Here is a 26,812-nt window from a genome sequence, read left to right on the forward strand (position 1 = left end):
CAATAGGTTCACCAGCCACCATGGTGTGGGCTGAGCAACAAGTCCCATGCCTGGTGATGGTAAGACTGACAGTGATCCATGAGGCAGAGGAGGAGGAGGAAATGATGGCAGCAGTGACTCTCAGCATGCATCTTGGCTGAGGTGGTGGTGAGGCAGTGACCCCCCTCCCACCTATGGTTTCCCCCCTCACAGACTTGTGTGTCCCATTTCTCTCCTCTCTGGTGAGTGAAGCATGCAGGTAAGCTGGGGTTGTCAAGACTTCATGGAAAATGGGGGGGGGGCGGTTAGAAGGAGCAGTAGTGGCCAAGATCTATTTCTGGCATAATTATTATTGCTTTCATTTATTAGCTATAGACATTAATCTGGCCTGCCATCCACTCACAGACATGGCCTCTGGCCTCTATGTGGAAGAAGGTTGCAGACCTCTGCTTTAGCCTTTTGGGCTTTTTATGTATTATGCTGCATGTGCTATCAGTGATTGGTGTCTTCTGAGTTTATCTGGATATATTTAGAGTTTAAATTTTGAAAAAAAAATCTTGCAGTCAGTCTGTCTATCTAGCTAGCTATCTGGATATATATAAAGTGCCATACCAGAAATATATTTATAGCCATATTCTTGTAGTGCACAAGAGAGAGTGTCAAAAAGCAGTGGGGCTTTCTTACTCCCAACTCTGACATAACTGACTTTTTAAGCATAATCTAGCATTGGATGGTTATCTTGCTTAAATTAAGAAATTGGCAAAAAATTATAAATGGCTATTACTATTGTGATGGGAAATATTCAGGGAATGCTGGGGCATTGAGAAGTCAAATAAAAAAATATTTTGGAAGAAGGCAATGGGAAACCAATTTCATACTGCAGCCGTAGATATGTCCTTGAAGTCAAGAGATGTTGAGCTCAGACTGAAGTGCTTTTTTATGAATGAGAACAAGTGCAACAACAAGAGAGAGAGAGAGAGAGAGAGAGAGAGAGAGAGGAGGAGGAGGAGGAGGAGGAGGAAGAGGAAGCAGCTTATCACTAAAGGCTAAACTATTAATGGTAATTTTTATCTGGAATGCATACGGAATCCTGGAGATTTTTTGAGCTTTGTCAAATATGCACATATTCTCAGACTGACTTTGTCTTTCCGTAGCATGATTGCTTGTCTCCTGGGGTTAGGAAAGATAGATGGGTTCGCTGCTTCATTACATGTGCCACTGACTTTGTGGCCCAATGTCTTTCCAGCCGTGCCACTGTGAGCTAGCAGAATGTCTGGGCTGTTCTCCCAGTTATACTCAAATGTACACTTTTGTAGCTGCAGTGACAGTAATTTGCATAAAATATTGCAAGCGGTTGTCCCTAAGTTAGTTGTTGCCTTTTTGATTGTCTCCTTGGGAGAGGAAGAGGAAGTTACAAACTTTGAAGTTGGTTATTAATTATTCATCTTTCCATTGCCAAGAATACGGCAACCTGATTCCCAAGGACTGTCTCCAGAATTCATTATCTTTCTGCTCAGGTTTGCAGTAATAATAACATTACATCTTAATCCTGTCACCTTCCCAGTTTCTTTCCTCCTCCAGGTTGTCCTCCCTCAGTAACCTCAGGAGACCATGCTGTGTGCTTCATTTTTAGCTTTTCTTGCTACTCACAGAACCCAAAGTGTGCATTCAGTTGTATTTCCTGCCTATTAGAAACAAAAATATTTCTTCCCTGTGGGATGCTTTGTTTTAATTCTAAGCGCCGGAATGGATATTTGCCTGTACTTCTTTGATTATTGTTATTGTTGCAAAATCAAGGTTACACTTATTTTCTATCCACTTAGAATGGATTTGTGTGAACTGCAGTTGTATGATACATCTTAGAAACCATGGTGAAGCAACTTAATTGTGTGGTAAACAAGCCGCTTGTCATTTCCAGCCGTTTTTCAAAGTCCTATCACCCACTGGAAACTTGAGAGAGAAGAGAAAACAGCCAACCAACTTGTCTGGTTAAAACAGACAGCAAGGCAACTTTGCACAATCAGATTCAATGTGGGAGAAATGCTTTGCCTTGACTTTTTCCATCTTCTTCTTATAGCTGGGCTTATTTATTGTGCTTATTCATGATAATTCCCCTTTAAATGGCCAGAATTAAATTTCTTCTTGGTTTGAGCTTCTTTAAAAGTTATAATGCTTTTGATGACATATAGGAAATACGTTCATAAGAAAGCTTACTCACTGTGGATGGTGTTTTTTTTTTTTTTAATTTTAAACAGGCTATTATACAGTTGTTGGGATTTTTTTGTCATGGCATTGGGGGCAGTAGGCTGCTGTTGTCAGGGTCTAAACTGATTGGGGATTGAGGATATTGGGGCTGACAGGGAGATTTTGGGGGGTTCACTGAAGGCTAGGCTATGCTTTGGAGTCCATGGAAACCCCCAGCAGGTGTGTGTGGGTCTTTTTGTTTTCATCTGCTGTTCTGGGATTTTTGGAGGCTTCAGGTGTCTTTGGAGCAGCATCCCCTGCTCCAAGATGACCAGTTCTCTTAGCTGATGGGGAAATGGTAGCTGATTTTGCTGTTGTTATGGTGTGGCAGTAGCAGCAGAGCTACCAATCAGCTGTTAGCTGGTGTGAAGCTTTTGTCTGTGTCACCACTCAGCTGCACTATGGCATGTCTGCAGTGGAGGCGCTTTGGATGTTCCTCCTCTAAGAATTGGTGATGGCAATGGGCTGCTGGTGACCAGTTTTCCTGGCATGAAGGAGGTGAGTTTGGTGGATGGAGTCTCACCCCACCCCTCGGTGTTACAGAGGGGGAAGGTGACTGGGCATTGGGACTTGCTGGTGGTCTTGTGAAGGACCAGCTTGCACCCTGTGGCAGCCACCTTATGTAACAAATAGGACACAAGACTTCTTGTGTTCAGTGTGCTACATTGGGACTTATGGACACCTAAACATCTGGAGTTGCCATCAGACTTAACATCAGATGGTGGCTTTGTAGTTTTTCACCACCTGAGACCTTAGTGGAAAATTCCAGGATCTGGCTGAGCTGCTGGTGAATTTCCCCAGACTTACGTTTCTAGAGGACTTTAACTTGCCATTCTTGTGCGTTGAATGAGAGGCAGCTTGGGAGTTCATGGCAATCATGGACTTGGGGGTCCCATGTTAATGTCTGGATGTTCCCCATTCAGGGGGTCTGAATGGGGAAAAAAACTTCAGTTCAATCCTGGCAAGCCAGTGGCTATGGGATTTGCCCTCCATCCCCCTTTCCAGGAACTGGAAAAATTCCATCTTTGACTCAGGAGGATTGTACTCTCCCACTCAGACCCAGTGTGCAGTTTATTTATTTATTATTTAGTTATTAAATGTATGTCACCGCCATCTTCCCCAATGGGTGACTCTGGGCGGTTTACAATAAAATAACACTAAAACGTAGCCATCTAAATTACCATTAAGATATAAATAAAATAAATGAAAAATCCAAGTGGAGATGGAACACAATCACTAAGAGGTGCTATGGTGCTAGCCATCCCCAGGTGGAGCTATCACTCTCCCCCTCCCAAGCAAGGCAGCAGAACCAGGTCTTCAGAAGTCCGAAAGCAAGGAAACCCGTCTCAACTCCGGGGGCAAGATATTCCAAAGGGCAGGCGCCACTGCAGAGAAGGCTCGCCTCCTGGACTCTGCTAGATGAAATTCCTTTGCTGATGGGGTCCGTAGCATGCCCTCCCTGCCTGACCGGGTGGGGCGGGTCGATGTTATGGGGATGAGATGGTCCCTCAGATACCGTGGTTCCATGCCATGTAGGGCTTTAAAGGTGATAACCAACACCTTGAATTGGACCCGGAAGCAAACTGGTACCCAGTGCAGCTTGAGTAACAGTGGTGTCACATGGGCTGATTTTACAGCACTGGTAACTGTCCGCTCAGCCACATTCTGGACCAGCTGAAGCTTCCGAATACTCTTCAAGGGTAGCCCCATGTAGAGCGCATTGCAATAGTCTATATGGGAGATGACAAGGGCATGAATGACTATTCGGAGGGCATCTCGGTCCAGGAATGGGCGTAGCTGGCGCACCACCCGAAGATGTGCAAAGGCCCTCCTGGCCAAAACTGCCACCTGTTCCTCAAGCAGGAGTCGCGAGTCCAGGAGGACCCCCAGGTTCCGCACTTGTTCCAAATGGGGCAGTGCCACCCCATCCCGAACTAAAGATGACAACTTCCTGGAACCCAAGGGGCCATCAATCCACAGCCACTCTGTCTTACCAGGGTTCAGTTGAAGCCTGTTGTTCCCCATCCAGACCCCCACAGCCCCCAGGCACTTGGAAAGGGTGGAGACCGCATCACTTACTTCACCCAGGATGGAGATATATAACTGAGTGTCATCGGCATGTTGATGATACCTCATCCCACGGTGACGGATGATCTCACCCAGCAGTTTCATGTAGATGTTAAATAGGAGAGGAGAGAGTACCGAACCCTGCGGCACCACACAGTGGAGGGGTCAAGGGCCAGATCTCTCCTCTCCTATCACCACTGATTGGGAACGGCCCTGGAGGAAGGAGGTGAACCAGCGCAAAACTACACTGCCCACCCCCAACCCCCTGAGCTGCCACCAAAGGATACCTGTCATGAGCACTGATGGTGAGCTGGAGGGGTCCCCTATCCAGGGGGGAAAACGCATGCATAGTAGCGAGAATTTGAGCTGTCATTCAAAGAGACATAGAACAGACCCGCCTTGACCTTTGGGGTTTATCTGTATGGGTTTTCTCACGCTTCTTCAGTTTGTTAGCATTTTCTGTCTAATGTAGCAGTAATAAAACACTAGAGACCTATTCCTCGTCTCGGCGTGGTTCCTGCTTATTAGGACAATACCATGGTCAATGGTACTGAAAGCCGCTGAGAGGTCTAGGAGAGCCAGGATGGATGTACTCCCTCCATCCCGCTCCTGCCAGAGATCATCCATAAGTGCAACCAATGCAGTCTTTGTCCCATATCCTGGCCTGAAACCTGACTGAAAGGGGTCCAGATAATCCGTTTCCTCCAGAATTCTCTGGAGCTGCAATGCAACCACTTTCTCAACCACCTTCCCCAAAAAGGGAGGGTGGGAGACAGGGCGAAAATTGCTCAGTATAGTAGGGTCCAGGGATGGCTTCTTAAAGAGGGGGTATACCAGGGCCTCCTTAAAGGCAGCCGGAAATACCCCCTCCCTCAGAGATGCATTAACCATTGCCTGGACCCAACCACAAGTCACTCCCTGGGCTGATTTTATCAGCCAGGAAGGGCATGGGTCAAGCTGACATGTGGTTGCATTCACAGTCTAGAGGATCCTGTCCACTTCCTCAGGCCCAACAGGATCAAACTGTTCCCAGATAACAGGGTAAGTACATTCCCCTGGCATCTCCCCAGACTCTGCTTCATGCTTATAGTCCAACTTAGAATGGATCTGAGTGATTTTATCCTGCAGATGCTGTGAAAACTCTTCTGAACGGCCCTGTAAGTGGGTCCCTAGATCTACCTGACCCAAAAGAGATGGAGCGTTCTTAAACAGGGCCGTTGGGTGGCATTCTGCGGCTGCAATAAGAGTGGAGAAATACTCAGTTTGGGGGTCTTCTTGGACTCATGGTTCATGCTTGAAGAGCAGGTGGCATCCATGGTCAGAGGACCTTTGCACAACTTCATCTAGTGCACATATTATGTCCATTCCTGGATTGGGAGGCACTGCTTGTTGTCACTCATGCTTTAGTTACCTCTTGGTTGGACTATTGCAATGTGCTCTATATGAGGCTGTCCTTGAAGACCGTCCAATTAGTTCAGAATGCAGCAGTGCAGGTAGTCATGGGCACAGGTCAGGTTTTTACTTGTGGGACCACCTGTCTCTTATGGTTTTTGACTGTCCATAATCTCCAACAGCAGGCATTTTCCAGGATTCTTCCTTGAAACAATATCATGTGATGGGATATAGGAGGCATGGCTTCTTTGTTATGGCACCTGTTCTATGAAATGATCTCCCCCATGAGATTTGACTGGCCCTGACCCTGTTAGCCTTCAGGAAGGGTTGAAGACCTGGCTGTTCCATTCGGTATTAGGGGCAAGATGTTATGATAAGCATATCCTATGAGGTGTAGTATATGTTGGTGCACTCTGACTGCATCTCCACTTGTGCTTTTTAGTTGCTCTTTGTGTTTATTGTAATTCTGTTTTATATTGTATGCTGCCTGGAGTCATAGTTTTGAGATTTGGGGGGCATATAAATTCAGTAAGTAATTAAGTAAGTAATTAAGTAATTAAGTAAGTAAGTAAGTAAATAGGCCCTTAATCCTCATTGTCTAATCCTGATTTTACTTTTTTTTTTTTAAATCCTCAACTGTTTGAGTATGAGAAGAGAGAGGATAGCTTTCTCATCATCTAATGTGTTTGGTCACATGTCTATGTAAATATTCATATCTACATATTTATTCAACATACATAAAATATATACCAGCAGAGATGTGTCACTACATAACCCATTACTATTGAATTTACCAAAAAGAAAGGAAATCCCGAAATTAAGATATCCTTTTTACATACAAAAATAAGTTCAGCACATCTGCCTTCATTGCCATATTATCAGCAAATCTAAATTGACATTATCATTTAAAAGATAAATTACATTTGCTGGGGAGGGAAGAACTTCTAGTCTTTCTTACAGTTGAATACAATATTTTATATCTGCAGGATTGGACAGGTTCAGTCTACATTCCCCACACATAATGTACTTATTTACTTTGAATTGTCTCAATGGCAAAAATGGTAAGTTTCATAGGAAAGAAATTATAAATATCAAGTAACATATACTGAACAATGCAGATGAGTGAACGTAGTTACTCTTAACAGTGTTTATATTTACTTGTTATTGTTCACAGGAAGGACCCCATTAGCTTTAAAGGATAAAATACATAATTGTATCCTGTATAAATAAGATATTTAATCATGAGAAAAACAACCCAGAAAAAGTACTTGTCCAAGTTGGTTTAATAGTCTACTGTAGTTTTGACTGCCTTTGCCACTCCCTTGGGACCTATAAATAAATCAGAAAATGAGCATAATTCAATTAATCATTAGACTTCTGTATAACTCCTCTCTTGGGCCAGCCCAAACTGTCAGAATTGTTCTCTACTGAGCACACCTTAGGCAAAAAAAGTGAGAAAGATAATGCCATCCTATAGTATGTTAATTTTATCCAACTTGGGTGCCCTCCAATGTGTAGATGTCAACCCTCAGAATTCTCAGCAATAGCTATGTTGGCTGGGGAATTCTAGCACTTGAAGTCTACATATCTGGAGGGTAGCCAAGTTGAGAGAATTGCCCTACTTTATTAGCTGTAAGCAAGCTATCTTTTTCTCTTAAGATTTTGCTTATAAACTTGAACAAGAACATGCTTTATATTACATAGTATATTATGCTGCACTCGATAGGATAGAAAAACAAACATCAAGTTTAAAGCATATTTTACACAAACATTTAAATAAAAAGAACACAATTTACAATGCTGCAACAGGCATATTTTCTCACAGTAATTCCTAATGGTAGAAATACAGCAAGGGGGAAAAACAGAGGTAGAGTATGAAGGATTGCAAAGTAATTGCAAAATACAAGTTGGGAGATAGTGATAGTGAATTGGGTTTTGCTTGGAGGCCTTAGCGTAACAGGAAACCCTGGATAGCAATGGCATTGATTTGAGTGTGCAAAAGATAGAAGGGAAAGAAAAGTATTAGGAAAAAAGGAAGAGAAATAAAGCAAGAGACAACATGGATACAGTTATGTTTCAGAGAAAGAGAAGAATTGTGTGAATTGGACCTGGACCAGCTTTTATACATGAGCTTATCAGTACTGGAAAGGGAAGCACATCCCCTCTATCACCAAGTGAAGAATATCACTGTTCAGTTTAGAGTTTGAAATGGATTTTAATGCTCATATCCTGGCTATGCTATCTCACTGACTGTATGCACAGTATGGACATTTAGCCATATAGTCAATAGTGGTATGGTTTTAAAATGCCTTGCTTGGAGTTTTGACACTTGGCTGATTTTTACTTAGTTCAGCTTCACTGCTTTTCAGTAAAGTATCTGAAGTGTATGAGTCTGTATGGTGAAGCAATGGCTGGCATATATATTTCAGGAAAGAATGTGATTTTCTAGGCCACTAATATCTTTAGCGTAATGATATATTTGAAATATGTAACACATTTAAACAAACTAGAAATTATTGAGCAGGTTTCCTTACTGGGACTCCAGTTTTCCAAATATGACATTTGGGTGGGATTATGACATGCTTGCAGTCACCATGACTTTTTACTGGCTTGTTACAGTATGCACTTTCAGGCAGACATCCAAGCAGGCACCTTGAATTAGTTTGTGCTAGCTTGCTGATAAGAGCAGAGATAATTTAATTCTCATAGGAGAAAGAAGAGGGGTGACAGATGGGCTGGCTCCAGAGGTGCGCTCTTAAGAAGTTATCAGGGAGGACTCTGGGAAGGAGAAAGGAGAAAGGAGGAAAAATGGAATAGAGGTAATAGCTGGCAACTAAGATGGCCTTAGATAGTTATGGTCATTGACAAACTATGGTTTTAAATAAATAAATTTAATTTAGGCACTGCCTAACTCCAAATGAACTCTGGGTGGTGTACAATAAAACCAGTAAAATAAAAATAGTATGATGATGATTTAAAAAAAATAACAGCAAGAACCAATGACTGTTCCAGCTAACCACTCACCCACCCAATCTAGCAGGGGCCCCAACCATGTTAACTCAAAGCCTGGGAGAACAACCGGGTCTTTAAGGCTTTCTGGAATGCTATCAGCGTGGGGGCCACAGGGATATCTGGGGAAACAATGTAGGCCAGTAAACCTGAGTTGGATTGGGCATTGTTTGCACCACTGAAGGCTTGTAAATTTGAGGGAAATTCTGGTTAAATTTGCTGGAAAAAGTTGGGCATGTTCTAAAGGAGAGTTCTGAAGACCTGAAGAGGAAGAGGCATCTCAGGATGTAGTCTACCCTGTGCAGATGATCCCCCAGGGACTGAAGAGGATGCAAGATTGAATGTTCTACTCATCCAGAGATAAGTCAGCTACCACCCTGACTCCCAGAGGAAAAAGTGATGCCAATCCTTAACTAAATTAGAAACTAGGTAGGGTCAGAAATGGAGTAGTGTACAGTTAGGAAATAGGTAGGGTTAGAAGCAGAGTAGTGTGTTAAGCTCACATCATGATTTGCAAATATACATGCTTAGAGTTGATTTAGGCTGAAGTCTTGAGTACAGAAAAAAAACTCCTCTTGCCTTGTAATTTGAAAGGCAAATGACTTTGCTGTGTCTTAGAAGGAGACTAGGAATTAACAGTGGAATGCAATGCAGTTTAGTCTTGCTAGGAAATGAAACCACTTTGCTGCCTACTTTATGGTATTTTAAAAATTTTCTTAAGACTCGTATTAGAGACTTACACTGAATTTACCCTAAAAAGCTATAGGACATCTTAGTCAGAGGGATTCTTGAGGTGCAAGAAAAGAAATGCATGTGTACTGCTATTTACTGTTCTGAACTTTATGGGAAGGCTGAGAATTCCCCCCACCCCACCCACCATTTTACAGTAGATGTCGAAGGCCATGGTTCACATTCTCACTGACAACACTTTCTGGCATGGTTTGGGAGCAATGCCATTGCATTGTAATATACGGTTTCAGTGTCCCAGTAGCATTTCAAGGCTTCCTGCTAGCCACATTCTATGGCTTACACACAATGCAAAAAACACAGCCCTGTAGAATTTAAAAACTAGTTTTAAAAGCAAGGAAAAAAGGAACCTTGTAAAGTTAAGAAAACTAACTAGCACCTGTCCCTGAAATATTGATGAAATATTCCTTTCAATATTTTTTTTATCCATTCAATCATGTCCCTCCCTGCAATATTTTTAGAAGAGGACAATGTTTTTGTGAAATGAACTATCCAAGCTCTCATACATGAAGGAGAAAAAGGCATTTTCCTTTCAGGTGAGTTCCCCTCATTCTTCCATACTGCCTAACATGGATTGAATAGGGATTAATTGGAGCTGGGAATCTGCTCTACAAACAGGGTCTCTTATGGAATTTGTACCCTTGAATAAACAGCATTTTAAATTTTGCAGGGAACCTCCATGTACCCAGCTGGCTCCAGACACTTCAGCCTCTCGTCATGCAACATATGAAAAGTGGTGAAACCTGGTTGTGTGTGTGGGGAAGGATGGCAAAGGGGTCAAGGTCAGAGCACATAGCTCAGGTTGATAGGGCTTACATTTACAAAGATCAGTAAACACATGGACATTTTGGATAAGAAATAGGATTTTATTCCATGTGTTCAACAACATTCTAATTTCTTAATGGCTGTGGAAAAGGTGTAAGCAGTATGCAGATGTCTTGGAGATTAGGAGCATTGTGTTTTGTTCACAATTTCTCCACTATGCATTTTCTACAAGCCTATAAAATCAGGAGAAGTCTGGTAGCACCTTTTCCGACTGACAAAATAAAAAGCATATGTTTTTGTGACTTGCAGCTCACTTCTTCAGATTGCCTTTTAATAAATTTGTTAATCAGAAAGGTTAATCAGAAAGACTCCTGATTTTTTGCCACCATAGACTAACAAACTTCTAATAATCTGGCCAGTCCTATGAAGGACTGCACCTGGTTCTCCATCTACAAGTCTCTAGTATCTTTTCTGGCAGGAACTGAATTAATTGCTGCACAAGGAGAGGGAAAGATGCATCACTGGTACTAAGCACTTCCACTGCTCCATCAAATGGAGAAAACTTGGCAAACCCCCATCAGCAATTGATTCCACCGACTGCTTATTAACCCATGCAGCATATAGTTTGCTAATACATTCCCAGGCAGGTTTTGTAGCTAGTAGGATCCATTCAAGCATGTAATGGAGTTCCTTCCATTAAGCTATCTCCTCTTGCTTCTGTGTATCTGTTTCATTGCTTTTACTGATGGGAATTTTCACAAAAACCGATAGGCATAATTGCTCCAAGGCCCAATAGTGATGTACTCAGAAATATCATGTAATACTTAAGATAGTACTCATATATATTCCAGTTATGTACAATAAGAAATTGGTGCCTAAAATAAGATTTCTCGCTTTGTTTTTAAGCGGCATAAGCATTTCATTGCTTCAAATTAATTTTTCCATCTTTCTGCTACTGAAGGCAGTAGACACCTAAAAAGTAAGAGACATCAGAGTTTAGCTTGTAGCAGCCCAGAATCTCCTGACACACACCTTCTCTTTGTCAGTGCTGCTTCCTGAAATCCCCAAGTCTTTTATGCGATTACTTGATCAATTGAACAAACCTAGAACGGTTCCTGAAGCAGCTTTTCAAAAACTACTACCCTGTTTAATAATTTTAGAATCCTCAGTCATTTTGTTGAAAACAACATCCCCTATGGCAGATGTTGTTTTTGTTTTTAATTAGGAAAGATAAATGATAGTTACGCCCTTTCCTGGATCAAGAGGCCCTCCAAACAGTCACTCATGCCCTGGTCATCTCCCACATAGACTATTGTAATGCGCTTTACATGGGGCTACCCTTGAAGAGTATCCGGAAGCTTCAACTGGTCCAGAATGTGGCTGCGTGGGCAATTATTGGTGCCCCAAGATTGGCACATGTGACACCACTGCTGTGCGAACTGCACGGGGTACCAGTCTGCTTCCAGGTCCAATTCAAGGTGTTGGTTATGACTTTTAAAGCCCTACATGGCATGGGGCCAGGTTACCTGAGGGACCACCTCACCCCCCCTAACATCGACCCGTCACACCCGGTCATGCAGAGAGGGCATGCTACAAACCAGGGAATTCCACCTGGCAGGGTCCAGAAGGTGGGCCTTCTCTTCAATGGCACTTGCCCTCTGGAACATTCTGCCCCCGGAGGTGAGACAGGTCCCTTCACTCCCGGCCTTCCGGAAGAACTTGAAAACCTGGTTATGCCGCCTCGCTTGGGGTGGGAGGAGCACCAGTTCATCTTGGAGGTGGCTAATATCATAGATCTCTCCCCAACAAATACGACCTCCACCACTTGGATTTTATATCTATTTTATTTTTATTTATAGGTCTATTTATATTGTAATTTATATGTTTTAATTCTGATTTTATTGTAAACTGCCCAAAGTTCCCTTTTGGGACAGATGGGCGGTGATAGAAATTTGAAGAATGAATGAATGAATGAATAAATAAATAGACTTTTCTGAATGCTTGGGAGAGATGGGCTGTGATAGAAATTTGAAGAATGAATGAATGAATGACTGACTGAATAAATAAATAAATAAATAAATAGACTTTCCTGAATGCTTGGTAGTTGCGCTCCTCCAAGACCAAATGGGAATATAGCACTGAAAGCAGCATCTGACACTTGACAGTGGAATTCCGTTTTTACAGTCATTATTGTGAAAAAAAAATATTTTATAAAGTGACTCTGCTGCACTGTTCTAGTTTGTACAACTCCTTTTGCTATTACCAACTTGTACTCTAACATAATGTTATTTAGGATCAATATGAAACCTGCCTGTGGTGGTGACAAACCATGTAATGCTTCTGGGGGAGAGGCAGAGAAGGTAATGGTGGAACCCGTGCTGGCACTGTCAATTCCCAGCTAAATTCTGCTCACCGCAGCCAAATATCCTGGAGGAGTAATGTAGGTAGAAGCAATACTTGCAGTGCTTGGAGTCAGCAGGAGGGGACATTTTGCTAGGCACCAGTATGCCTGAAAGCTCTCTAATGTGGTCCCCAAATCATTCTGAGTGGAATCAGCCTTTCTAACAAATTGCTGAAATGGGTTCTGAACCAAACCTTGTTCTTGTTTGGAGACAAATTGCATCATTAATCATTTTGGCCTGGTTTTGCCATCTTAAGTGGGAAAATATTCTGGTTCGCAGGGTCAAACTGAATTATTACATTAATTACACATCATGCAGTTGACCTTTTTGTTGTTATTTATTCTGTAGTGAACACATGGGGGTGGTCAAAGGAATTAACCCCTTTTTTATATGGTGCAGAATTTTTAAAAGAAAGTAGTTTAAACGTACTCTACTCTGCCTGTAATTCAGGCTAGTGCTCTGCACACTTAGAATGAATCGAAAACAATAATGACACTAATATTACAGTAACTAATCTTTCCTTCCCATTTTTAAAAGGACAAAATGTAGGGAGGGGAAAAGGGGTAACTCTTTTTTTTTTTAAATAGCACTTATTGCACAAGCAAAACCTAAATAAAGTTGCAATTCTACCCATGGGACAACTTTCATTAAAATTTATAGGAATTATTTCAGAGTAAATGTACATGATTCTGCACTAAAGCTTCAATTTTGTGCATATTTACAAGGAATTGTACTCCACTGGATGCAGGAAAACTTCTGAACGCACACGCATAGGATTTCATTGTAAGACTATATGTACATAGTGGTACATTACTAGATCTATCTTTTTCATGAAGCTGAGATAGTTAAAAATTAATATTTGTTATTAATAATAAAAATAGTAACAACAAAGTATGCTAAGAAATATAGGAAATGGTAATTGTATGCATCCTTAAAAACTGTCTTTTATCTAAGGATTGTTATAATATATGTAAAGGTATAAAAGAGTCTCCCTCTCACCACAAAGCCTACCCCACACAACCTACAGAGCCTGGAATGATACAGCAGTGATTGCTTTCACTGCTATTCACTGGGACCACTGCCCTGTTTTTCTTTCCTCGGCTAGATACAGGTAGTCTTAAAAGCCGTTCAAATTTATGACAGTACCCCAAAAGAAGATTTCTGACTGGAGCCCGAAATTACGACCCTCACAAGGCCTCAGCAATCACGTAACCTGAATTCGGCCATCCTGAAAATGGTGGCCATTTTTGGTCACATGACCGCCCTTTGGTACCAGGAAATCCTCCAGGCTTATGATGCTGGATTTCTGAAGCAGCAGGCCTGGTCACGTGGTTGCACTACTTATTGTGATTTAGCAGTGGGCAGAGGGTGGCTTGTGTGTGCCTGTACAGGAAAAGTAAGTACTGTACTTAGGCTTGCCTTTAATTTTTTCCCAGCATTTGTTTAACTTAAGTAAAGATTAGTATGGTGGCATGCATGTTCCGTCCACTGCCAGTCTAATTTTTAATTATATTTAACAATACTGAATTTTTAAAACAGTTGTTTTATAAAAATCAGATTTATGTACAGTAATGTACAGCAACAAAACCTGCAGAGTTTACTACAGCTGGAAAAAAAATTACAGTACTGTACAGTACCTTTAAACCTGTTTAGTACTGTACTGTAGAATAAAGATTCTAATGAAGACGTTACAGTAATTTTTTTAAATAATCAACCAGTACTATTAGTTGAAAATAACAATAATATTAACTGAAAATGATACTACTATAGCCACAGAAGCCTTTCCATAGTCATGTTTTGGTGGAAAACATATGACTATCATGCTCCGTCCCCCACAATACTGCAAAGTAACTCCCTATTCACTTAACAACCATGCCATTCACTTAACAACTGAAGGAAACCACAAGCCCTGATCTTGAAATCACTTAATGACTGCTATGACTCGCTTAACAACCATGGTAAAAAAAAGTGGTAAAAATGAGTCTGGACTCACTTAACAACTGTTATGACTTACAACTGAAAAACTGGGCTCAACTGTGATGTAAGTGAAGACTACCTGTAGTTCCTGGGGAGATTCAAGGAGTCAGGGGCATAAAGAAGAGATTACACAAACCCAAACAAATAGGGCAGAATATACAAAACTGTCTTCCCTCTTCCTTTCAATGTACCCACACTCAAGGAGGTATTTCTTTAGGTTTCAACTTCAAAAGGATGTCTGATAGAGTCTTTGCTATAGTGTTTGTTTTGCCCTGGATATACCCAAAGTCATACTTCTGGAGGACTGAAGGCCATACATATCTCTAACTCTGCAATACACAATCTTGGTTGTTCATAAAACATCATGACTTAGGAGTAAGCAGCAAGCTGGCCAAATATATGGGTGATATTATACAGGATGGTGAAAACCAAATGACTTCCAGAAACTCTTAAACTGGTGAATAGTCAGACAAATGGAAAATGTAGTTTAATTTCCTAAGCATATGGAGTGATACACACTCGGGTAAAAACCTTACATTCACTGATGGTGTCTGAGCATAGCACCAGCACAAATGCAATTTGTTCCTATATTTCCACAAATTGGTAATGACAGTAATAAATCCCATACGAAATAGCATTGCTTTTCTAAATAACCAGGGTCTGCTTCTATATCTTGCTGGTGGCTTGATGATGTTTTGGGGGAAAATGTGCCCAAATGGTTTTGCTGATTATGGTTGAACAAGAACTTGACCCATACTTGGACAACCAATTTTAATTTGGTGGAACTTGTAAAATTCTACTTTACACTAAATCCTGGCCTATATGACTTCCTCCCTGCTGGAGATATTCTAGCTTAACATTTCCCTCATCAAAGAGAGTTGACCAGGTGGCATATAATGTTCCTTTCAACTCAATGATTTCTGTAGAACATTTTGATTCATTCTGCCTGCCATTCTTCTGTCACCAAATAAACTCACACTAAGTTCACCACAGTGCACAAATACCTATGAAAATTGGTTGTTTCTGTACCAATTTGGCTTCATTTTCCATCTATGTGATGACTTGACATCACTATGCTTTGGATGCGTCACAGTCAAAGTTTTTTCACTTATAATGGGTGTCTATGTTTGGTACATTTAAGGTAGAGCATAAAGAAAATGTCCACATTTGTCATAAGCTGTCAACAGGAAAGAATCTCAATTACTATCCTATATTGTCTGCTTCCTTTGTAGATAGACTATTGCACACTACACATTTGAATAAGATGACAGTTCTATTTTAATTGCTCCTCTTAGTCACATTTAAACTCTGTCAGTTTGACAGAAGGAAAGGTGTCAACCAAGTGAAGGGATAGTTTCTTTATTTTAAAGGCCAGTGCAGATAAAAAGAAAGAATGAGAGGTCAGCCAGCATGCATCTGTCAATGCAGAAACACTGTTGTCAAAGGGATCCCACTTCTGTGGACACCAGCTATTGTATCCTTGTCCTTATAAAACAATTTGCATATAAACAACATACTGGATATTCACACTATGTAAAAAGTATTCTTAAGTTATGAATAACAGACTGGCATTCTGTTGTTGCAGGAAGAATTTTTGAATGGGAAGCTTCAATTATTTCCTTTTTCCTCATCAAAAAGACAGGTATTGTATAACAGCAAAAGGATGGGCCCTATATTCCCTCCCAGCCTTCTATTATGTGATTGTTGAGAAGCAATTGGTATTCTCTGGAGAAAAGAAAGTGTTTTCATTATTTTAGTTACATAACCACATATATTTTTTTGTTGGAGATATGAATCATAGAACCATAGAAACATGGAGTAGGAAGGCAACATGAGGATCTAGTTTTTTCAGAATGCAAGAAAAGCAATCAAATATTCTTGAAAGGTGGAAGTTCAGCCTCTTTTTTTTTTAAAAAAAAAACATCCAGAGATCGAGAACTTTGCAGGTAGACTTTTTTTTTTTAATCGTATGGCATAGCAGTTCAGTGTCCATGCTGCTTTTTTTTTGCTGGGAAATCCTTGTGAGGTCCACCAGCCAGATGTGTAGACTATTTAGCCATGACAAGTCATGTTGCCTGGGGTGCACCACGAGGAGGCTAGTCTACATTGCACTGAGTTGGGCTGAGAGAAAGTGACTGGCCCAAGGTCACCCAGCCGGCTTTCATGCCTAAGGCAGGATTAGAACTCACAGACTCCTGGTTTCTAGCCCAGGTAGACTGTTCCACTGTTTATAGATTTTACCATCATAAAGGTTTTTTCCCCTTGGATTTAAACAAACTGCAATTTGCACTCTTTTTTTTCTGGTTCTATTTTGTCTATAAAATAGTACCCAAACATTTATATTATGTGTTATTTTTCCAGATTGAGCATTTCAAGTTCTTTCAGTCTGTCCTTACTGGGCATCTCCTCAAGGCCCTTATCATTTTTGTTCCTCTGAATTTGTTCTAACCTATCAATATTCTTCTGGAAATGTGGTACCCAGTATCATACAGAATACACCAGGTATGGTTCTGTCAGTGTAGAGTCAAGGGAAATAAGATCTTCATGCGTCTTGGTACAATGCTTCTTCTAATGCAGTCCAGGATTGTGTTAGCTCTTCTAGTAGGATATATCTGGGATATATTGACCATTTTGCAATGATTTGATGAGTTGTTTACCAGGAAATTTCTGATATAAAACTTGCTTGTGACACAAACCATTTAAAAATTTTAGACATGAAGGGTGACATTTATTGTCATGAGTTCAAAGTTCTATTGGTAAATTTTTTGGAAACAAGATTTGTATATGGATGAATGGGGGAGGGCAGAATTCCAAAATCATGTTCTCAACTATCTTTTCACAACTTGCTTCTCTTAATTTCATACTGACAGTGATCTTGATTGTACCCTTCACTCAGTTTTCCAGTTGTGTCCATACTTCCTGCACTTGCTGAGTCCTGCTTTCTCCAATATTTCCTCCTAGAAGATATTTGAATGAGGAAAGTAAGTCTCACCCTCAATCTGACTTGGTTTCATGAAGAACCACATAAAATCCTCAGGTAGTTTCAAAACCAAAATAAGTGGTAGTTACTCTGATTCTGAAGATTTCTGGATAGATACCCCCTGTGCAGTGAAAAAGGGTGGCATCCAGCAACAATAGGAAATATCACTGTTAGCATGGTTTTAAACTGTGTTGACATCCCTACTCACCCTCAAATCTTATTTGCCAAATGTGTACCTAAGCTTGGTTCATACACAGAGAGACCTTAGTCAGCTGTGTTTTAGGTTTTGCTAAATAAGTAACTAGTATTCAGCTAATAGCTTGCTGATCATTCCATTAAGAAAATAGAGACATCCTCTGTGAAGGCATATGAACTTCCTTAATTATATGAACATGCCTCCAATGCCTGATGCCTCTTAATCACTTGCTTTGCTTTTTCAAAATCTCATTGGAATTGGGGTAAAAATGTTTTAATGAAGTTTGAAATATGAGAGAGATGGTTAATTAAGTCTGCATATATAATCTTTATACCAAGTAGGCTGCTCTCTCTAGACAAGTTAGATGAAACTTCACAAAAGTTGTGGAGTGCATGGGAAGAACTGTGTCCTGCTTTGTAAAATACATAGAAAACAGAAGGTGGCAATGTAGTGCCAAGGTCACCAGTGTGCCTGAAGACCCTTCCCTTTACAACTGAAAGGCTTTTTGATTTACAGCTAACATGCTGAAAAGAATGAAAAGTGGCAATCTTTATAATCATTGCCTCCTGCCCCCATTTCCCTCTGGCAATATATAGGACCTATAAGCATTCTTGGAAAATACAAATAACAACTACTGCATTGCTTGGAAATATATCCACTTTCTCAGAAGTAAAACAAAGACAGGAGAAGGTGATAGGGAGCACTTTGAGGGATAGGAGTGGACCAATTTCACCAAAATATCTTTCTGGTAATTAGTATTTTGTGACTGGTCATGGCACCCTGCCATTTTGTGAATGTTTAATGCTCCTTTCCAGAAGACTAATTTGCTTATTCAGTGAGAGAGCCCACAGCTTCCCCAAAACAAAAGAAATGGAAAAGAAATGATAGATTGTTTCTTTCATGTGAGGAATAAGCATACAACTATGAACTATATTTGAACGATTTTCATTATTGATACTACCTGCTCCTCGCTTCCCTGAGAAGTTCTGGACATTACACATTTTAGTTTTGTTTCTGAGTGGAGGTATACCTCTTATATTCACCCCCTCCCTCCCCCCCTCAAGAGCAATCTAGGCAACCTCAGTTTCCTTTTGTATTGAAGCAGAAAACATCAGTTTTATCTACTTGTTCCTTTTAGATGATAGAAGTCTACTAAGAGAAAGGCTTGGCTGTGCATTTGTGGTTCTGATCATGTATGTGGAGAAGCAAGATCATGAGAAGTTATGTACTGCATTTAGATATAATAGCCCTTCAAATAAAAATACTGCTGTACTAAAATACTAAAGATAAACGCCCCAGTCTTTACATGCTCATATGAACTTCAATAGAAAGACTGGTTACATGAACTGTACATACACAAAGCTCTCCCCATAATATATGGGACTTTTCCCTGTGGAGCAGTTGTTCAGAGAATGCTATCTTTACATAGAATTGCATGTATGCAAATGTGAATAAATCTGCATAAGTTTGGAGTGGAGCCTTCCCATACAATTTTACCCCCTTTTCATACCTTCATCTGATCTAAACTTGCCATCTGAAGAGAAGTCTTGTGCATCCTAGCTTTGAAATGGCTGCTATTCACATATCTAAATGTTAGGCACTTTGGTCTTCTCTATTGTTTCAGGTGAATTCCCTATTCAAGAAACATGCTCAGTCCTTTGTGTGTTTTATTAACACCATTTTGCCACAAATTCACAGACATAATTGAATAAATGTATGGGTTGAGTAGTAGCTTGTCTACTTACCCAAATGAACTTTATATTAGGGCAATTCCAAATCTTTTGATGACATATTGATCCTATTATCATCACCTAAACAACTATTTGTGCAAAGTAGGCTTCTCATTCAGGGCTCACAAAGATTAAGGAATGAATAAATGAACAAAAATGCAACTACATTTTAAATATCTAATTGTCTTATATCATAGATAGAAGTGCCCAGGTTTTGACCCTGGTTCTGCACAGGATGCTTCAGTTGCATCCATCACAGGACTGAAGTTCCTAAAAGATTATTCCAGAGGGAGCCTTCTCCTTGATGGGAAAAAAAAATCTCACACTTTGTAACAAGCCACTACAAAGTAGCACACCAATCTTGGAACTCCCAGAAAATAACCAGATCTGTACTCTACCAACCTATTGTCTGAACTGGCTTAAAAATGGCACATTTGAGATGATTTTGCTCTCTTCCTTGTCAGGCATAATATCCATGTTTTCTGTATTTTACTTGGTTTGGCTTTTGAGCATGCAGCTGCAAAAACACCCCCTTCCCACAGTAAACCTTTAAAAGTACCTTAGAAACAAACTTCACAGACAAGTATAATTATGGGAGGGTCAATATATCAGTCTGGGGCTCTTAAAAAAAAACTAAAAGTGTGACCAGCATACAAATGTGACTGTCGAAAAAGATAATTAAGAAAAAAAAATACACATCCCAAAAAGAAACAAAGGCATTCAAAAATGCACAAACAATGGTTATTCAAATGAAGCCAGCTCAAATCAATTCAAGGTATCCAATCTGCCAAACACCCAGGGACATTAGCTTATTTGAAACTGAAAGACGGTTTTCCCCCACCCCTCTGCTAGAGTTTTCAGACTAAGTTAAATAGCATGTCCCTTAAATGAAGCACATTTTTGTACTTGCTCAGTGATTAAATTCCAGGAAGTAAATTAGGCAGATCCTGACAAGTTAATCAAGTCTACAAAGGAATATTAGAATTAACTATTCATTTGGTTTGAAAGAAGAATGATCATTAGGTTGAGACTATACCAAAGGGATCCCAATCAAACTTATTAACCATTTAACAACTTCTTTGAGCTAAACAAAATAACAAATTGGAATTGCTGTTCCATTGCTGTTCCTTTTCTGATTTTTTTTGGGCCTTGGAAATAGTCCAGAAATTTCAGTCATTCCACAATAGGTTGGAAAGACTGTTTAGAGAATCTGGTTTTTCATCTGTGCTGTCTTCCAACCTATATTTACTTATTAAATTTATTTATTTATTAAAGAGATTTATATGGCTGCCCAACTCACTCACAGTGACTCTGTGTGGCTTACAAAAATAAAACCCCAAATACAAAACCCACTACACCCCCATCCCTAATGCCAGTGTATTATTTAAATAAGAGTAATGCAATGGCTTCATTCAAGCTCAAATTAAATCTAGGTGCCTGGGACAGATTTGTAAGATGCCTGAATTAAACTGGGCTTTTCTAAATCATGCAAGATCCAAATCTGACCCTAATTGAATCTTGGTTGATCTCAGATCCAGGATAACCAGAACCCTTCCACTTAGCTGGAATTCTGATAATGGAGGGTTCTAGCTCATGTGAATGTATTTGCATATACATAATGGGTGTGATCTGCAGACAATTATCTTGTAAATAGGGAGACTAACATACATCCACAGAATGGAAGAGAGGACTGGCTGCTGAAGGACTGAACACATAAAACTATTACTTGCACAGACAGAGATACTGGGACTAGGAAATTGAGTGCTTAGTTTTAAAACAGGGTAGAATGGAAGACAGGTGTGAGGGAGGGAATCAATTTATGATCAAAATTAGATGGGATTTAAGAAAAATGTGATTCTTCCTCTACACGATCCCAATTTCTTTTTGACCTCAAGATCTTTTTATCTACCTATATCTTTTACCTTTTAAGTTCTTTGAGCAACTTTCCACCAATCCACACACAATACAGAAAATATTCTATGTATACATAAGGTGTAAGAAATTGAAAAAAACACTTTTTTCCAAGCCAGGCCAGCATTATGGGCATGAAATAAATATGAAGCAAAGAGATTGGAAGGGATCTTTTCCCTTTCTTTTTAAGACATCTGTTTATAGAGGATGGTGAGGCAAAGACCACAGTTCTTCAACTTAAAGAACAATTCTAGGCCGCATATACATAAAGAACCATGTTTAACACATTACCTTCTTTTATGGGATCAACCGCCGCCCCCCATCCCTTTCCTCCCCAGATAGTTTATAACTGGAAGGTCAGTCTAGTTGTCATCTTCATTGATTGATTGATTGATTGATTGATTATGTACCATCAAGCTGTTATCAACCCTTAGCGACTACATAGATCGAGTTTCTCCATGATGATCTATCCCTAACCTGGTCCTTCAGCTCTTGCACTCATCACTACTGTAATTGAGCCTATCCACATTGCTGCTGGTCATCCTCTCATTCTCTTTCCTTTCACCTTTCCCAGCATGACAGCCTTCTCCAGAGAGCTAGATCTTCACATAAAGTGTACAAAGTAGAATAATTTGAGCCTGTTATTTGTGCCTCGAGTGAGAACTCTGGGTTGATTTGCTGGATGATCCAATGGTTTGTTTTCTTTGGCTGATGGTAAAGTAAAGGAAGCTGGACCATAAGGAAGGCTGAGAGAAGGAAGATAGATGCTTTTGAACTGGGGTGCTGGAGGAAAATTCTGAGAGTGCCTTGGACTGCAAGAAGATCAAACCAGTCCATCCTCCAGGAAATAAAGCCAGACTGTTCACTTGAGGGGATGATCTTAAAGGCAAAACTGAAATACTTTGGCCACATAATGAGAAGACAGGACACCCTGGAGAAGATGCTGATGCTAGGGAGAGTGGAAGGCAAAAGGAAGAGGGGCCGACCAAGGGCAAGATGGATGGATGATATTCTAGAGGTGACGGACTCGTCCCTGGGGGAGCTGGGGGTGTTGCCGACCGACAGGAAGCTCTGGCGTGGGCTGGTCCATGGAGTCACAAAGAGTCGGAAGCGACTAAACGAATAAACAAAAAAGTAAAGGAAAAGGAAAATAAAATAAGAAAAATAAGGACCTGAATTTTCCAATCTTCCTGCCCAGTCATCAAATTGTTGAGCATTTGCAAAGGTTTCATAGAAACATCAATATTGTTACTCAGGCATTGCAGATTGTGACACTTTTGGTACACAATGAAATGTTTCCTTGTTGAATTAAGACATGAGAGAGACCAGGGCAGTTAAGCAATCCAAGTATTTCATCCCTTCCATCTCAATTTATGCTTTGGCCTGATGAGTTCATTAAAATCAGGTTAAGACTTGATTCATGTTGGTAAAAGAATAGTGTGTAGCACATGCTGACATTTCAAAAAGCAGTCAAGAGGAATCCAGGCCTGACATAACCTATTGCTGCTAAATAGAGCATTCCTATAGTTATGTGTATTTTGAAAAAAAAAAAAAGATACACATTAAAGTGATGCTTTTAAACTCCAGCATCATTATTCTGTGGAAGAGGTTTCTCTGATACTCAGGGTGGGGGTGGGTATTATAAGGCAGAGTAGAAAACATCAAGTTAGATGGCCAAATAATTTGATCAATGTCCTGGGATTATTCATTTCCTGCTAAGGCCCACACACTAGCAGAGGAGACCAGTGTCAACTTTTAATGTGCCCTCCAGTTTGGTTTGGTATAAATTAGCTTCCTGTGCTCTGCCATGAATATTAATCCAGAGCAGAAGCAATATGTTCAATTCACTTATCAGTCCAGCATTTCAATCCAAAACCTAGTTTGAAACTTTTCTGGAAGTCTTTGTCAGACTCCACAATCAAATGATTGCTGAATCATCTGGTCATGTTCATCTGCCATGAAGAGTCAACGTGTGTCAAGAAAAGGATGGGAGGGGGGAATTGCAAGGAGTGTGAACCTCTGTTGTTTGGGCTGAAAGAGGGGGGGGGAGTCAAGGTTGTCCTGTCCGAGACATCTGCTGCTGGTATGACTGACTGTTAGAGGTTGGGTGAGAAAGAGAGAGGAGGGGGGAGGGGTGCTGGAAAGTTTTAATGAGTGAGTTTATGCAGGAACCCTTTAATTGCAGCTTTCTTCTGTTCTGTACACTTGTTCTCAATTAACCTGAATTCTGCATATTCCAATTGTGCATGTGTTAGGTCACTATTGGGACTAATGGTGTCAGTTCTTACAGTCTCACTATGAAATTTTAATTTAACATTCCAAAGAATTTATAGCACTATGCCAATGCTTTAGGCTTTTTGACATTCTTGAATTGTTTTGGTTGAAATAAAATACTACCATTAAATAGATGCAGTGCCTGTTGAACAATCTTACCCCACAAGCATAAGTCAGTGGTTCTACATCAGAATGGAAAGAAGTCCTGAGTGGCATACCATAAGGCTTTGTTCTAGGCTTGTACTGTCCAATATACGTACACATGATTTGGATGAAGAAATAGAAAATATGATTATCAAATGTGACATAAGGATAGGAGAGAAAGTGAACATCTTAAAGGACAGTACTGAGATTCAGGAGGAGTCTGACAAGCTGGAATAATGGATAGAAACAGCAAGATGAATTTCAACAGGGACAAATGCAAACCCCTATATTTGGGCAGGAAATATCAAAGACATAAGTATAGGATGAGTGGGGGCATATGGAACAGCAGCGTATGAGAAAAGAAAGAAGATCTTTCTTTTCTATATTTTCAGTACTTTAAGCTACCTAAATAATAGAATGTTAATAATTTCTCATCATATCGTATAAACATAACTGTAATGAAATAATACAATGTATCAAGATTTATAACATTATAATAAAAAGGAAAAAAAAAGAGAGAAAAGCATCTGGGTGTTTAGGTGGATGACAAGTTAAACATGAGCCAATAGTTCAGGAAGGGAAAAAAAAACATAGAAGAAAGAAAAGGAAATATGTCCTAGGCACTATCAACAGAAGTATATCAAGATTAAAAAAAAGTAATGATTTTTGTCTTCTCTGCATTGGTCACACACACCTGCAGTACAGCGTCCAGTTCTGGGCACCACCTTTTAGGAAGGACATTAACAAACAAGCATGTCTAAAGGACAGCAACCAAGATGATAAGGGCTATGAAAGAAAAAAAAATGAGGAAAGGTTGGAGGCATTGGATATGCTTAGCCTGGGGAAGAGAAGGCTGATGGGAGATACGATAGCTATTTTCAAGGATCAAGGGCTGTCATATAGAAGATGGGCAGAATACTTCACAGTTGTTCCAGAAGACAAGCAGTAAGGTAAAGGTAAAGGTTTCCCTCGACGTAAAGTCCAGTCGTGTCCGACTCTAGGGGGCGGTGCTCATCTCTGTTTCTAAGCCTTGGAGCCGGCGTTGTCATAGACACTTCCGGGTCATGTGGCCAGCATGACAACTCGGAACGCCGTTACCTTCCCGCCGAAGCGGTACCTATTGATCTACTCACATTTGCATGCTTTCGAACTGCTAGGTGAGCAGGAGCTGGGACGAGCAACGGGAGCTCACCCCGCCGCGCGGTTTCGAACCGCTGACCTTCCGATCGGCAAGCTCAGCAGCGCAGCGGTTTAACCCGCAGCGCCACCGCGTCCCTAGTAAGGTAAAGGTAAAGGTTTAAATGCAAAGAAGCAGATTTTGATTAGATATCAGAAAAATATTCTTCATGATTAGAGCAGTTCAACAATAGACAGGTCCGTCTTGGGAGTCAGTGGACTGTCCTTCAATGGAGATACTTAAACAGAAGCTGGTTTGCCATCTGTTGGGGATGCTGCAGTAACAGATTCCTCCAAGAGCGGGGGTTAGATTAGATGATCGCCAAGGTTCCTTCCAACCCTTAAATTCTATGAAAACTCAGAAGTGGTAACTGGTCAAAGTCAGATCTTAAAATCCTTTCTGTGTTGACCATCAGATGTCATCAAATAGGAAACACTGAAAATATTAGATATTTCAATATGTTAAAATATAAAACAATATTAGGGGTATGTGAATCAGCTGAGATCAGATTCAAATTTGTGATTTAATTTGAATTTTTAATTAAATTTAAATTTGTGATTTGATTTGAGGATTGAGTATTATTTGATTCAAATTTTTCATTTTGGATTATGGAAGCACTTCAGTTTGACAATGCAGTTCCATAACAATGTGTGTGCACTGAATCTTCAAGTCAGTTAGAAGAAGCTGGAGACAGGGCCAGTTGACCAAACTGACTTCAGACCTATTTTCAAATTGTAGCTTTGGACAGTTCTAAAGAAATAATAATTATAAAATGACATATAGATATGGGTATAAAGTATTCAGCAACTATTAAAGAATATGGAAAGGGAAGTATAATATTCAACATTAAAATAGTCCAAGGAGAGTACTGGGGAAAGCATTATTTTCATGTTCTGACACTCTAGAAGTTTCATGAGAACTTAATTTCACTCACAGGTTTAAAAAGAGTGACAGCTAACATTAGTACAAAGACTTTCCTATGACTTCTTCTCAAGAACAACCACAAATCATTGCCTCCTACTTACCTAGCAGCCTCCCAGATTCCAGATGGCCTCAAGCTGTGAATTATTTTTATGGTTGTTGGCAGCCCTGTTTAAAATACCTTGATAGGATAATGAGATTGAGTATGTTGCTGTCTAAAGTATTTTGCCCATGTTTGAAAGAGAAAATAGTTTATGTCATTTTAAACAATGCTTTAAGTGTAAGCAAGCCGTTTAATCCTTCAGGATCTCAAACATACTGTTCCACTTCTTATGGATAGTTTGCAGGTGAATTCAGACAACCAAGCACAGAACCTTCAAAAAAGTAGATGAGTAGAAAGTTGTTTGACACAGATAACACTGAGTACTACATCCACAAGAAAAACAGGTTTAGAATAATTTTCTTTGTCTTTTATTCCAAGCTTCACTACATTCTCACAAACTCAAATTCTCATAGTTTTTAGTTCTTTGCTTTCTCAAACTATATTCTTATAAGACCTTGAGGTTTACTGCAACTAAAACAAGCAAAAAGTATTCCATACCTTGTCTACTATATGTTCTCACTATGTGTAAGGTATCACTGTAGACCTTTAGGTCTATTTATTTAATTTGTGAAAATGTATTTGGCTTATTTTTTTGATTATGTGCCATCAAGTCGTATTTGAGTCCTAGCAACCATAATGATCCATAAAGATCTACCTCTAACCTGGTATCTCAGGTCTTCCAATGGTGCACTCATTGATACTGTAACTGAGTCTATCCACCTTGCTACTGGTCATCCTCTTCTCTTTCCTTCCATCTTTCCCAGCATTAGTGCATATTCATATGGTTTTCTTAG

This window comes from Candoia aspera, chromosome 1 (assembly GCF_035149785.1).
Source record: "Candoia aspera isolate rCanAsp1 chromosome 1, rCanAsp1.hap2, whole genome shotgun sequence".
In the NCBI taxonomy this organism is placed as follows: domain Eukaryota; kingdom Metazoa; phylum Chordata; class Lepidosauria; order Squamata; family Boidae; genus Candoia; species Candoia aspera.